Source organism: Ostrea edulis, chromosome 1 (assembly GCF_947568905.1).
Source record: "Ostrea edulis chromosome 1, xbOstEdul1.1, whole genome shotgun sequence".
Lineage (NCBI taxonomy): Eukaryota > Metazoa > Mollusca > Bivalvia > Ostreida > Ostreidae > Ostrea > Ostrea edulis.
This window is the reverse complement of record NC_079164.1, coordinates 15,896,123-15,910,738: the sequence shown is the minus strand read 5'-3', so window position 1 is coordinate 15,910,738 and position 14,616 is coordinate 15,896,123. Positions and strand designations below refer to the sequence as shown.

Genomic DNA, 14,616 nt, shown 5'->3' with positions numbered 1-14,616 from the left:
AAGTATGTTATATCCCTATACAAGGTCAAGGTCAAAGTTTGAAATCTTTGTCTGCATGGTCCATACCTTTATCTTGGAAATATATTATAGAAGCTCATTGGTTGCTTATAGTTATATTGGTGAGTCATGACCCTGACCCAAGGTCATTTGGTCTAGGTCAGTTAGAGTCTTAGTCTATAAGTCCATAAATTTGTAAGTAATACAGAGATTGTAGAAGTTTGTATGAATAATGCATTTAAATACACTGTATTTTGAATATTTTCCACTTTGGATGAGCCATGCAGGAATATTAATACAGATATCTGTGTGACCAAGGAAATTGTCAAGTAGTGATACTGGTTTTCAAGGTTAAAGGCCAGTCACTATAGTGACGCTCACTGTAGTGAATATTCTCAAATATGGATGTTAGAGTGTTTTAATAGAGAGGAAAACAGTCTTATTGATATACCTTAACTGTTTATAGTCTGAGAAAGAACAGACAAGATGTAGTCCTCACCTCATATTACCTGTAGGTCACTGCTCTTTAACATTTCTTTCAATTCTTTAATATTTTATAAGCAATATCATCAATATGAGTAAAGCATATAGTCATAACATGACCTTACAGTGACCTTTGGGTACCCAATGATAGTTGTTGTTAACAATGTGTGAGGATGGAGACGTATTTAAGTGACATAATTTACAAGCTGATTGGAATAATTTTCTCCAATCTATTTTTTACATTGACTGGCTATTTTTAAATAAAAGTTTACCAGTCCAAACATATTATGTGAGCTTAGTCCAAAGGAATGTTTGAGGGTCAAAACCTTTGGACTAGTAGATTTAGGAAACTTTCATCTTTGACTTCTTATAAGATATGGCGTGGAAATGATTTAAACAGTTAAATAACACCTTTACACATGATTTTGTCAATGAGGTCAAAGGTCAAGTACTTGCTCTGTATAACTCATAAACTAGTACCAGTACTTTAATAGTATAAACAAATATAAACAACCCACTTCATTGACTGAAAGGTGATCTCACAATTCAATGAATATTGATGAATTTGACTTTTTGTGATTGAACAGCCACGTGTAGGAGGGAGGGGAGTGGACTCCAGATTGTGGCTTCAGAAGATGATATCTAAGGTTAAAGGTCACTGGGTCAGGATAAAGAGGAGAAACATTGACAAATTTATGTTTGAATGACATATATCATATGATCTTGTGGAATAATAAACATGAATTATTATTCACATTCTTCATCCAGGTCTTTGGGGTGGGTATAAGAAATATTGATACCGAGCTCTATTGATTTATTAGTTTTGGAAAGATTGAAAAAATATTTAAATTACGTCTATTTCATTTGACACATTAATTTTTATATCTTAAAGTAACATAGTAATATTCTTCCTCTGGCATTTTAAGCTCACATGAGCTGAAAGCTCAAATAAACCTTTCTGATCGCCTGTTGTCCATTGTCTGTCTGTCTGTTTGTAAACTTTTTACATTTTAGACTTCTTCTTCAGAACCACTGGGCCAATTTCAACAAAACTGGGCAAAAAGCACACTTGGGTGAAGGACTTTCAAGTTTGTTCAAATGAAGGGCCATGCCTTCTTCAACTGGGAGATAATCACAAAAATGCCAAATAGGGTGGGGTCATTTGAAAATCTTCTTCTCAATAACCACAGGGCCAGAAAAGCTGAAATTTACATGAAAGCTGCCTGACATAGTACAGATTCAAATTTGTTAAAATCATGACCCCCTGGGGTTACGGTGAGGCCACAATAGGGAATCACAGCTATACATACAAATATATAGGAAAAATCTTCTTTTCAAGAACTACTGTGCCAGGAAAGTACAAATTTACATGAGAGCTTCCTGAAATGGGTAGATTCAAGTTTGTTAAAATCATGACCCCTGGGGGTAGGATGGAGCCACAATAGGAGATCAAAGTTTTACATGCGAATATTTGTGGAAAATCTTTAGATATGGGCTAAGGTAACTCATGTGAGCGATGTGGCCCATGGTCCTCTTGTTTAAAAGTCTTTGACAATTTAGGATGCTTGCATCAAATGGGACCCTGCATCTCTACAGCCACTCATTGTGAAGTTAGAAATTAAGCCTTTCAGAAGCAGTAATTGTCCAGTTGCATACATACAGTTTGAAATATGTTCTGTGGAATCATTGGTAAAGGTAAATATTTGTGGAATGTTGAGATTTTACGGTGTCGTTGGGATGTAATATTCGTGGAATGTTGAGATTTTATGGTGTTGTTGGGATGTAATATTCGTGGAATGTTGAGATTTTACAGTGTTGTTGGAATGTAATATTCATTGAATGTTGAGATTTTACAGTGTCGTTGGAATGTAATATTCGTGGAATGTTGAGATTTTACAGTGTCGTTGGAATGTAATATTCGTGGAATGTTGAGATTTTACAGTGCATGTTGTTGGGATGTAATATTCATGGAATGTTGAGATTTTACAGTGTTGTTGGGATGTAATATTCGTGGAATGTTGAGATTTTACAGTGTTGTTGGGATGTAATATTTGTGGAATGTTGAGATTTTACAGTGTCGTTGGGATGTAATATTCGTGGAATGTTGAGATTTTACAGTGTCGTGAGGATGTAATTCCATGGGTTTAGTTTCTGTATATTGAAACATTGTACAAATTGTGTATTTCGTCGTGGTTTGAAATAATAAGATAGGGGTATCCATGATATCCACAGAAGTTGAGCCTGGATCTACAAAATCTAATTCTTTAATTGTCATAGATTTTATTTAGTCTTTATAATTCTGTAGATTTGCAAAAGTGGGGCACAGGTTCCTGAATGGCTGTGTGAATTTCCCGTACTTTTATATGCATCAACAGTCAATATAGATTTTATGAAAATTCATCAGCTGCAAGTCATAACTGGCTTTTTGAATTATGAATATTTGGGTAGAGTCATATCTTTGTGCTTATATTGTCAATATAAACTTCACACAAGGATTCAAAGAGCGAGCAGAAATTTGTTTGAGAGAGAACTTCAAAAGTCAATAGATTTTATGAAAAGTTACTGAATACACATCATCAGCAGCATAATCATTCAGCTTTGGATTTTAAATATTAGAGGAGAATGATATCTTTGTGCTTATATTGTCAATATAAACTTTACACAGGAATTTGAATTATAAATAAGAATAAATCCCAAAAGCCTGAGAGGTTTGATTTACAATTTACATACTGATAGAGGGATTGTCAGATCGGAGTGGTGGAGTTGTGACAATCTTATTACATTTTTCTGTCTGATTAATCAAGTTGTTTCTCGATCGAATAACAACAAAGCTTTTAGTGCAATGATGTGAAGTAATGCACAGAGAAAAAGTATAATCTTCTTAATGAGAAGTCTTCCTGATATTAGCAGGTGATAAATGAGAAGGCAAGTTGCTTAATCCACTTGTCTGGGGACTGCAATTAAGCGGGCCATCACTGATTTTTTTTTGGTGAAGAGTTAGATGGCTCATTTGAGGACAATTTGTCTCTGTCTTGGTATCATAAAAACGATGCAGCGGAGATTTGCTCACTAATATCTCCACTTAGAAAAAGCCCTAGTGTCTTAGAAAGCATTGTAACGGGAAAAAAATCCCAGCAGCCTGCATAATTGATATAAAATAAATAGAATTAATTAGTGTTTAGAAAAGGAGAAGTTTGACTGTTGTAAAACTGAGCTAATTCATTTGAACTGGAGTTCTGATAATTTAAGAGGTTAGGTGTTGCATAACATCCCAGTGAAATTTTTGTGCCTACAGGCAGTATAATCAAAGATTCAGGGGCAAATTGTTTTTAGTCTATTTGTCGATCTGCAAAAACATTAACCTTGGCCATAACTTTTGAACGTTTGGTGCTAGGGTTTTTATATTTCACATGTGTATTCCTTGTGACAAGGCCTTTCTTTTGGTACCAAAAGTTTTGACTTGATGACCTTCACTTTGGAGTTCAACCTACTTTTGAAAAACTTTACCTTTGGCCATTATAACTTTTGAAGCCCGGTGTTTCACCCGTCAATATTCTTTGTGACTTTGCTGCCCTGCGGGTTATCGGTGTTTCACAAACACATACTGAAAATCCACCAACCTCATACAACATACTAAAACACAACTCTCACTTTTAATGCTGGACAATGGGCATAATAAAAGGTTGCTATCTTTTTTAAAGGATTGATTAAGTCAGTGTCACTGCTAATGGGCTTGAACCTATGGCAATTATACTACTCACAATTTTCTGAACAGTACTACTGTGGGAAGGAGACACTCTCCAATAACACTAGTTCCCTTCAGTTCAGGCAAGTCTTATTCATCTGACAAATGTCAATAATATAAAAGATATGTATGTATACACATGCATATTATGAGTAACAAGGAAATCACGAAAACCCTGACAACCACTGTAGTAATATATTATACTATTTATATAGTGTTGATATTTCATCTACGCATTCCATAAACTTCTAGAGTGATGTCTCTACAAACATATATAAAATAATTGAATTAAATTAAAATCCCATCATTAAAAATTAGTTGTATGTTAAATTGTTATTTTTAAGATTTTGTTTCCAATTAAATTAATATTCTAAAAAAATTGTTGACCAGTTCGAAGTGAAACTTTTTTTTAATGCTTATATATTTGCAAATGTTTTTATAAAAATGTTGTTCCAGAGATGATTACGTCAGTTTCAATTAAACAGCATCACCTTACATCACATGATTTAATTGTGATGTAATAATTGGGTAGCATATCAACAAAATTTTTATGCCCCCATATAAGTTTTTATACGCCCGTCGAAGATGGGGCGTATTATGGTATGGCATCGTCTGTCTGTCTGGACCTTGTAGGCAGGATACAGACCCAGGGTTTTATCCAGCATTTAGTTGTTACTATACCCATTTTATATTTAAGGGGAATTTTTGAGAATGTAGTCATGAGCTTCCAGGGGATGGGGATGGGGGACATCCATGGAATATAATATCCACAGATTATAACAGCCATATAAAGTGATTGATTACTCATTTTATCTATATTGTAAGTCTGACAATTGTAGAAAATGACTTAGAATATTAAAAAAATTGATTTTTGTTGAAAATTCTTATACAATTTTGTGAAGTTTCTACAAATGAAGGGGATTTTTTTTATCTGTGGAAGGGGAAATATCCATTTGTTGCCAAGGGGGAAAGGTACCTTTTACCGGTAGTTAAAACAACCTAGATAAATCCCTGAGACCGAACCATAAGCTCCAGGATTTTACAACTTGGTACTTTTGATCACCATGATGAGAGGAAGATGCCTGTGGTTTTTCAAGGTCAAAGGTCAAGGTCATTGTATTACTTAGTAGGAAAACCTTGTGGGCAGGATACAAATGGAACCGTAAGCTCAAGGATATTACAAATTGGTGTATTTGATCATCATGATGAGAGGAAGATGCCTATTGTTTTTCAAGGTTAGAGGTCAAAGGTCACACAGTATCACTTAGTAGGAAAACATTGTAGGCAGGATACAAACAGAACTGTAAGATCCAGGATATTGCAACCTTGTACATGTACATGTACATATGATCACCATGATGAGAAGAAGATGCCTATTGTTTTTATTCCCCCAAGATCAAAGATCGGGGGGCAATTATTGTTTTTGTCCTGTCTGTCATTTTGTAATTTTGTAATTCTGAGTGCTAGAGCTTTGATATTTCACATGAGTATTCCTTGTGACAAAACCTTTCTGTGGGTACTAGACCTTTTGACCTTGGCATTTGACCTACTTTTAAAAAATTTGACATTGGTCATTACTTCTAAACGTAAATATTAGAGCTTTCATATTGCACCTGAGTATTTCTTGTGACAAGATCTTTGTACTGGTACCAAGATATTTGTCCTTGTGACCTTGGCCATCTTTGGAATTGGCCATTATTGGGGGCATTTGTGTTTCACAAACACACCTTGTTCAAGGTTAGAGATCAAAGGCCAAAGTTGCAGTATTACTTAGTAGGAAAACATTGTAGGCAGGATACAAACTGAACCATAAGCTCCAGGATATTGCAACTTGGTACATTTGATCACCATGATAAAAGGAAGATACTTATTACTTTAAGGTCAAAGGTCAATGCCCCAGTATCGCTTAGTAGGAAAACCTTGTAGACAGTATACAGATCGAACTGTTGGGGCTAGGACTGTCAAACTTGGTACACATACACTTTATGCCAAGTGGAGGATGCCTATTGTTTCTCAAGGTCAAGGTCATAGTAGCAGGATACAGACCGAACTGTTGGGGCTAGGAACATCAAACTTTGTACACATACATCTTATGCCAAGAGAAAATATTACATAGAGAGTACATGATTTGTCTGTTTTTACGATGCAAAGAAAGTATGTCACACCCTGATGATTACTGATGCTACTTTAAGCCAAGTTCTACAATTAAATCATGGTGTGAGAAAAACACCCTATATTAGCTTTTCACGGGTGTATTATGTAGTATGTACCATTGGCGGTACTCTTGTTGGTAGATGTCTATTTGTCTGCAAAACCATTAGATGCAAGGTTAAAGTTTTTCTAAAGTAGATCAAACTCCAAGGTCAAGGTCATAAAGTAAAAATTTTGGTACTCCAAGAAAATAGGCAAGGTTAACATTTCATATTTCACATGTGTATTCCTTGTGACAAGGCCTTTCTTTATTTGTTGTTTGTGATGATGTGATGTTTGTTTGTTGTTGACTCTGTATACTGATCGACAGACAGTATATGATGGAGATGATGTGATGTTTTGGTTTCTGATGACAGACAGTTATATGGTGAAGATGATGTGATGTTTTGGTTTCTGATGACACTGTTTGATGACAGACAGTTATATGGTGGAGATGATGTGATGTTTTGGTTTCTGATGACAGAAAGTTATATGATGGAGATGATGTGATGTTTTGGTTTCTGATGACACTGTTTGATGACAGACAGTTATATGGTGGAGATGATGTGATGTTTTGGTTTCTGATGACAGAAAGTTATATTATGGAGATGATGTGATGTTTTGGTTTCTGATGACACTGTTTGATGACAGACAGTTATATGGTGGAGATGATGTGATGTTTTGGTTTCTGATGACAGAAAGTTATATGGTGGAGATGATGTGATGTTTTGGTTTCTGATGACACTGTTTGATGACAGACAGTATATGGTGAAGATGATGTGATGTTTTGGTTTCTGATGACAGAAAGTTATATGGTGGAGATGATGTGATGTTTTGGTTTCTGATGACACTGTTTGATGACAGACAGTTATATGATGGAGATGATGTGATGTTTTGGTTTCTGATGACATTGTTTGATGTCAGACAGTTATATGATGGAGATGATGTGATGTTTTGGTTTCTGATGACACTGTTTGATGACAGACAGTTATATGGTGGAGATGATGTGATGTTTTGGTTTCTGATGACAGACAGTTAATGATGGAGATGATGTGATGTACGTTTTGGTTGTTGGATCACACTGTGTAATAAGAGACAGTTTTTTATTCAAGGAAATTAAATGTTGTCAGTTGGTAATCAGTGAAGCTCGGTATCTTCTGCTGTGCTGTGAGAAATGTAAATGTAATCAGGCTTCCAATCCTAGGCAGCAGGACATCTGATTTCCCCTCTCTAATGGAATACACAGAACAAAGAATAGGAAGACATGAGGAAAGTTATGACTTTTCATTTAGTACAGTTTCACTGAGTTAAGTGCTTTTGCAAAGTGTCTCAGAGTTATCAGTAAACAATATCTTGGTGTTTCAGTTGTGTTTCAGCTTTTGAATGTAGTTTGGGGGAATATTCATGACATGATTATTTCAATCTTTTATATAATACTCCAAGCCTTTCATTTCCTGTTCGATCAGAAATTTGACTGAGCAACTTTCGATTTTGATTATGATGTACTACAAACAGATTGATTGTATTGTAGGGAGAATTATATATTAATTTTCATTAATGGGAGGGTTGATGTGAAGCATCAGATGAATACAGCTATAATGTTTGCTTCCATTACAATTAAGGCAGGTGTATTAACCTTGACTTTGGTCATGCAATGTTTCCTTTCAACTTTAAATATTAAACTTTGATAGAATTTCCTATGCTTCGAAAACTGCGTTGTCATTGGAACATTGCAAGTTTCTACCTACAAGGCATGAACACTGTGGTATGATCGTAATTAGACGATTAAAGTAAATTCTGTAAGATGAATTGATTAATTTTGCTGTGAAGGATGTTATAGTTCAAATCTATGTAGTTGCTCTGGTTGGTTGATTTTGTCTTTTGAAGACATTGTGAAAGTCAATTTCAAAAAGTATGTTAAAGAATTTATAGTAACCTATTAAATGAGATTTTATTGTCTGAGTGAATAACTATTTCGTGCAGCAAACTGATTGGCCAATATCTTGCTTCCTAGATTATTGTACCACGACTGTGAGTGATTTGTAATGTCGTAAAATGGCTATTTCGCCCAGAGAGTCGAGTATACCCCTTCCTTTACACATGATGACATTATTTATTATTCCTCATTAATATCATTGACATTACTACATTAATTGTAGACCTTGATGAAATTGTTCAGGAGGGGAGGCTCTGCTGTCAGCCTGTCAGAGAGTCCCCTACCTCAATGAGACATTTGGGTTATAGTTTCATATTGAAAGAGTATGAATTGCACCAAAGGATCGATATTAGTTAAAGAATTGTAAAATGTATAAATGTGAGTTTATATGTTACCTGCAAGGGCTGCCAACTAAGAAGTAGAAAAAAATTCAAATTAAAAAATTTGAGAAAAAGTTCAAAAGTTGTAACTATGTACAATGATGTAATATGTTTGAAATAAAAAAAGATAAATCTGGGAGTGGAAAAGATAATTATGTGAGATTGAATTCCGTGATGATTAATGTAAAGTGTCCCTATACATTGAATTATTTGCTTCCTCATTATTATGTTTCAGCCATTGTTTCTGTAAACAAAAGAGACTTATGTCAGAACGACAGGGTGTATTCATTTTGATAGGTCTACCAGTAAGTGATTGATTTTGATGTAATGAAAAGCCGTTATAGCTGTTTGGTAATAATTGGTAAACATTACTTTGGTCGCTAATACCCCTTTAAACATATAAGCTAAATTACTTTTTAGTTATAACATCAAAGCCAATGGATGCTCTTCACACAAATATTGATATCTATTTCCCTGAGCATATATTTGTAATCTATATATAAAGCAAGTCATCGTTTGAATAGTTTGTTTCAATCAGTATCACTAAAACAGTCACAGAATGTGAAATTAGGGAAACAAATTCAATTTTTTCCCAGTGGATCGCTGACTGCCGCAGGAAGCAAATTTTTTACCTTGGAGATAATGTATTTCAGCATTTCCTCTTAGAAATGTGATATTAAACTGTATTATATTGGCCTGAATCATTTGATAACGTCAATACAATACATTATATGTACCTATTTACATGAAAATAGAAGGCACGATAATCGACTGTTTTACCCGGGAGAATCCAATAAAATATTTTTACTGTAAAGTAGGTAATAGTAAAGTGCATGCAATGTGTCCTCACAGCCTTACACCATGCACTAGGTTTGTGTCCTCACAGCCTTGCACCATGCACTAGGTTTGTGTCCTCACAGCCTTGCACCATGCAGTAGGTTTGTGTCCTCACAGCCTTGCACCATGCACTAGGTTTGTGTCCTCACAGCCTTGCACCTGTCAGTAGGTTTATTGAAGATCAGGAGCTTACTAATTTTGTTTGTGTTTTTCTTCGTCTGTTTGCAACTTCAACCTTGGTCACATTGTCACAAGCCAGTGAAGCCACGCCCACTGTTTCCGTTCCCACTACGTCAAATTGAGGATAGGTTACTACCAGACTCAGTAAAAATTTTTAGCGACGATGCCTTTATTAGTCATAACTTTTGAGTTATACAAGATTGAGGCTTTAGTAAATTAGAAGCTCAAGCCTATACATGTCTTAACTGATGAAGGTCAAGTTGAACATTGATCAATGTCAAGGTTAGATGCCACAATGAAATTGACCGTAATGAGGTGTTGATAAAATGCTTCACAAATATACTTCTTTCTTCATCACCCCCCTCTCACCACCACCCCGGTGAGGAAGGTATTGTTTTTATGTTTGACATTTGTTTGTCTCTTACTTAATTTGCTTGTCAACACAATTTATATCCTACACAACCAAGTACAGTTATTGTATTAAGACACCAAGTGGTTTTTAAAAATTTGAATTTTCTGCACTGTTAAATAGACTTGGTCATTTTTATTTGTGCGGATGTTTGTGCTGTAGGTAGTCCACATTGGTTTGGAATAAAACTTAGAGATGTTCAGTATCAAGCATAATTTTGCAAGATATCAAATCGGGGTTTTTTTTGTTTTTTTTTATGATAAAATGATTTTTATAAACACAACATTTTGAATTGGTTTTGAATGAAACTTGAAATATGTTCAAAATCAAATGTAATTTTGCAAGATACCCTCCCCCTTCAAATTATGTCCCCATAATAATTATTTGAGATTTGGGGGCATATTGGTTTTTTGTCTGACTTTTTGTCCACAAAAACTTTTGAATGGATGTTGATTACTCTATATATATTCCTTGTGACAATTAAAAAAGACCTTTCTTTGGCCTGAATTTTTTACCTTATGGCGTTGACCTTTGAGTTTCCTACTTTTGAAAAACTTAGGCCATATAACTTTTGATTGGTTTGTGATAGGGCTTTTCACATGTATTCCTCATTTATCAAGACCTAATTTCTTTGAATACCAGAATTACTTTTTTCTGCCATATATTGGCATCAGTGCATGTTTCACAAAACACAACATATGATATGTTTTTGCTTAAAAAACCAAACTGTGGACACTACAAATCATATGAAAGTCATACAGAGATGATTAAAAAGGTTTGGAATTGAGTTTTGTAGTATTATTAATTCTTTTTGAAGTATATTTTTAATTTCTACAATGAAGGGGGTATTATAAAAAGAAGGTAAAGAGGGGTCATGGTGCTGATGTATAATTGAGCTACAGCCATTCTAAGCTTAATAACCTATTTGTAATTAAAACTAGCTTAATCTGTTCAGATATCAACACAACATTATCAACACAAATCAATCATTGCATTCAATTAAGACCCATTTCTTAATTCTTACATCATAGATATGAAAAAGTTTTACAGTAGTAGATTTAGAATAAAAATGATTCAGTATACAACTGATTCAACAAAATTTATATAAAGCATTTACAACATCTCGACCCAGAGACCTTGAATTTTCTGTACCACAAGGTAGTATATGTGGGTCTGTTCTTTACACCGTTTATGCTAGTACTTTACAACATTTCACCAAAGACCCCGGGGTCTCACTACTTGGTTATGCTGATGACCACTCCGCTTATGATAGTTTCAATCTGAAGACCTTTGATGATAAAAAGCGTGTGATAAAAAATTTGGAGGCCGTTTTGGTAGATATCAACAACTGGATGAATTTGAAGAGACTTAAATTAAACCCAAGTAAAACAGAGTTTAAATATTCTATTTGGAAGTCAACAAATGTTATCAGTGTCTTCTTCCAAATCAATAAATGTGATTGGTGCAAATGTAATCACATCTTCGTGCATCAAGTATCTAGGATGCTATTTGAATAAACATTTGACCTTTAAGAAATTTGTAAGTGAAAAATGTAAAACAATTTCCTTGAATTTATATTAGTCATTAAGCACATTCGTCAATAAATATCTTACTGATGACTTGTGCAAGCAGTTAGTACAATCGTTAGTAGTTACTAACCATTTGGATTATGCCAACAGTGTACTATATGGATTAATGCCCAAATGTACCATCAAAAGGTTGCAGTAAATTACAAAATCGTGTGGCAAAACTTGTGCTAAACTGGAAGTCGGCTGACAATTTTACAGAGGCTTGAAAGCATTTTTACACTGGTTACCTGTGCATTTTCGGATCAAGTTTAAAGTTGCATGTGTTGTTTTTAAATATGTCTCAATGATAGCGAAAGCCCCGAGCATACTTAAGAGAGATGCTGAGCATTCAAACATCACCATACAACATTCGCTCCCTAAACAATGACGATAAAACACTAAATGTCCCTGTCGTCAAACGCAAAACATTTGCTTCAAGGTCATTTGTCATCTCGGGACCTAGCTACCGTGTGGAATGAACTTAACCAACAAACATTAGAGCAATCAGCATTTATAGTATTTTCAAGAACCAGCTTAAATCGTTTTATTATATCAGTGCTTTCAACTAACTTATTATTCCTTCATGGACATGCATTGCTATGTTGATACTAAGTCCATTTTGATATTTTAAACTTGTGTATCTTTTGATTTAATTTGCATGTACAGCGCCATTGATTGCATTTTTGTTTGTAAAATTGTGTGCTTTATAAATTTTAATAATAATAATAATGATAAATAACTTTTGAATTGCACCTGCACAGTTGTGCTCAAAAGCTGAGGAGCTTACTTCATTTGATAGATGATAACTACAAATCACAATGGACTCTCAGTTGCTGCCATTTGAACAAATAATGAATGACAAGAAATCAAGAAATCAAAGTTTAATGTCAGACATTTATTAAGACAAGGCATTTTTTAGTTTGTTACGAGCCATATTATAGATTCAAGGACTATATACTGTAATTGTCCATATCAATTTAAAAGATATTTCTACCATAATTACCCATGTCAGCAGACATTTATGTTCCTGCATGTAACTCACAGATATATCTTTCTGGAAAAATCATGAATTCTTTCAGATTTCTTTTACATAAAAGGACATTAGCTGCCAAATTGATATACCAAAAGGACTAATAAAACAGCTTGACAGTGCATGAAAATTACCACTGACCTATTAGAATTCATACATCGTGCATTCTTTTGTTGTAATTTTGACATTAGAATTTTTCTTGTTTATATATATTGAAATGGCCAAAACATTGTTTGAAAGTAAATTATTCATTGTGGAGAAATTTTACATAATTTTCATAAAATTTGATTGGAGGTCACTTTTTTTCACCACTCAGATTTATTTTTCTTTCATTTTCTAACATATTTCAGCATTTTAATTAGGAAATTTTTACGTCCTACAATTGACTAATTAGTAGTGAGTCAACTAATACCCTTTAAACAAATATTTTGAAGCATGATTAAAAATTTCCGATTGTCCTGTATTGCACCAATTGCTGACTTAATGCCATATGTATTTGATGGCAGCTGAGACAGCAATTAAAAAAATTCCTAAGGAGTAGCCGGCGGAAATGGTTTCTGTAGAGGAACAGTATGAAGATCTTGTCGTATAATTGTATAAAATTTACATTTCAAAAAATTTGAAACACATTAATCTGTATACATTGCAGTAGAGTAATATAGATTTCAACCATTGTCACAGGAAAGAATGGGTTCTGAGTGATGTATTGTGTGCCCCAGTCATCACGTGACCAGGAAATAAGAGGATGACTGTTCGTCTAAGGGCAGATAGTCTTAAAATGATGACATAGTTATTTTTGTATGCAAACATATTTTATAGGAATATAATAGATATTGTAAAGGAATATTAATCAAATGAAAAGCCTCGTTCTGTTTTGCATTTGGCCGTGCAATTAATCGTCAGAGATGTATAATTAATAGAATGGCAAGATTCAAGATTTCTGTATAGATCATTTATTTCTTTAAAGAGACTAGTTCACGATTTTTGATGAAACTCATATTATATTTTTTCATATTTGATGGTAAACATTAAAAATATAACTCATTTAATGATGACAGCCAAAATTTTGACCTTCTGAATGCAAGAATAAAAGCAATATTTTAGCCTTGAATCTGTGTTATGTAAACAAAGACTCGAGTCTTTTTATGTATACAAACAAACAAGTAAAATATTGATTTTGTAATATAAAGCATCTTAATTTTGCGTTGTCACAAATTCTAACTTTTAGATGACACATTTTACCCCAAAATGCTTGAAATATGAATATATAATAAACTTAGATCGATATCCATTTCTTTTGAAAATTTCATAAACAATAACATACATGTATATATACCACAATCTTTGTTTACAAAACAAATAATGAACTCTCTAAAATGAGGTTCTGTGATAATGTATAACCTTAATTTTTATGTGAACTTTTTTAAACACATTAGACAGTAGATTTTGATCATTAAAAGTGAAAAAGAAAATTTTGGGGGAAATTGTGAATCAGTCACTTTAATGTTTGCATATAGTAAAACATAAAAGTTTAAAAGCATTGTGGGATACCCACTTTTAATATTGTCTTACTAATCACCTGTGGGCAAACTCTCTGTGAAAACATCAAAGCTTTAGATGATTGATACATGCATGGATTGTCTGATTGGTGCCATTGCAAAACCAGGATGGAACTTTTGACCAATCAGAGTTTGTGATATAATTTATCCATATAAAATTATAGTAACACCTGCCAACATTGACATTCTTGTTTCCTTCTTTTTTTTATATAATGTACATATCAACATACTATAGGTCTCCTGTCTTTCATAACTTTTTAAAACAAGGATCGAATTCTCGGACTTTCCTTTGCGTATAAAAT

The 14,616-nt window shown here is 33.8% G+C and overlaps 1 protein-coding gene across 1 annotated transcript in view; it reads left to right on the top strand.

Moving 5' to 3' along the window:
* LOC125661713 (agrin-like) overlaps nt 1-14,616 on the top strand; it is a 117,122-nt gene that overhangs the window by 37,484 nt on the left and 65,022 nt on the right.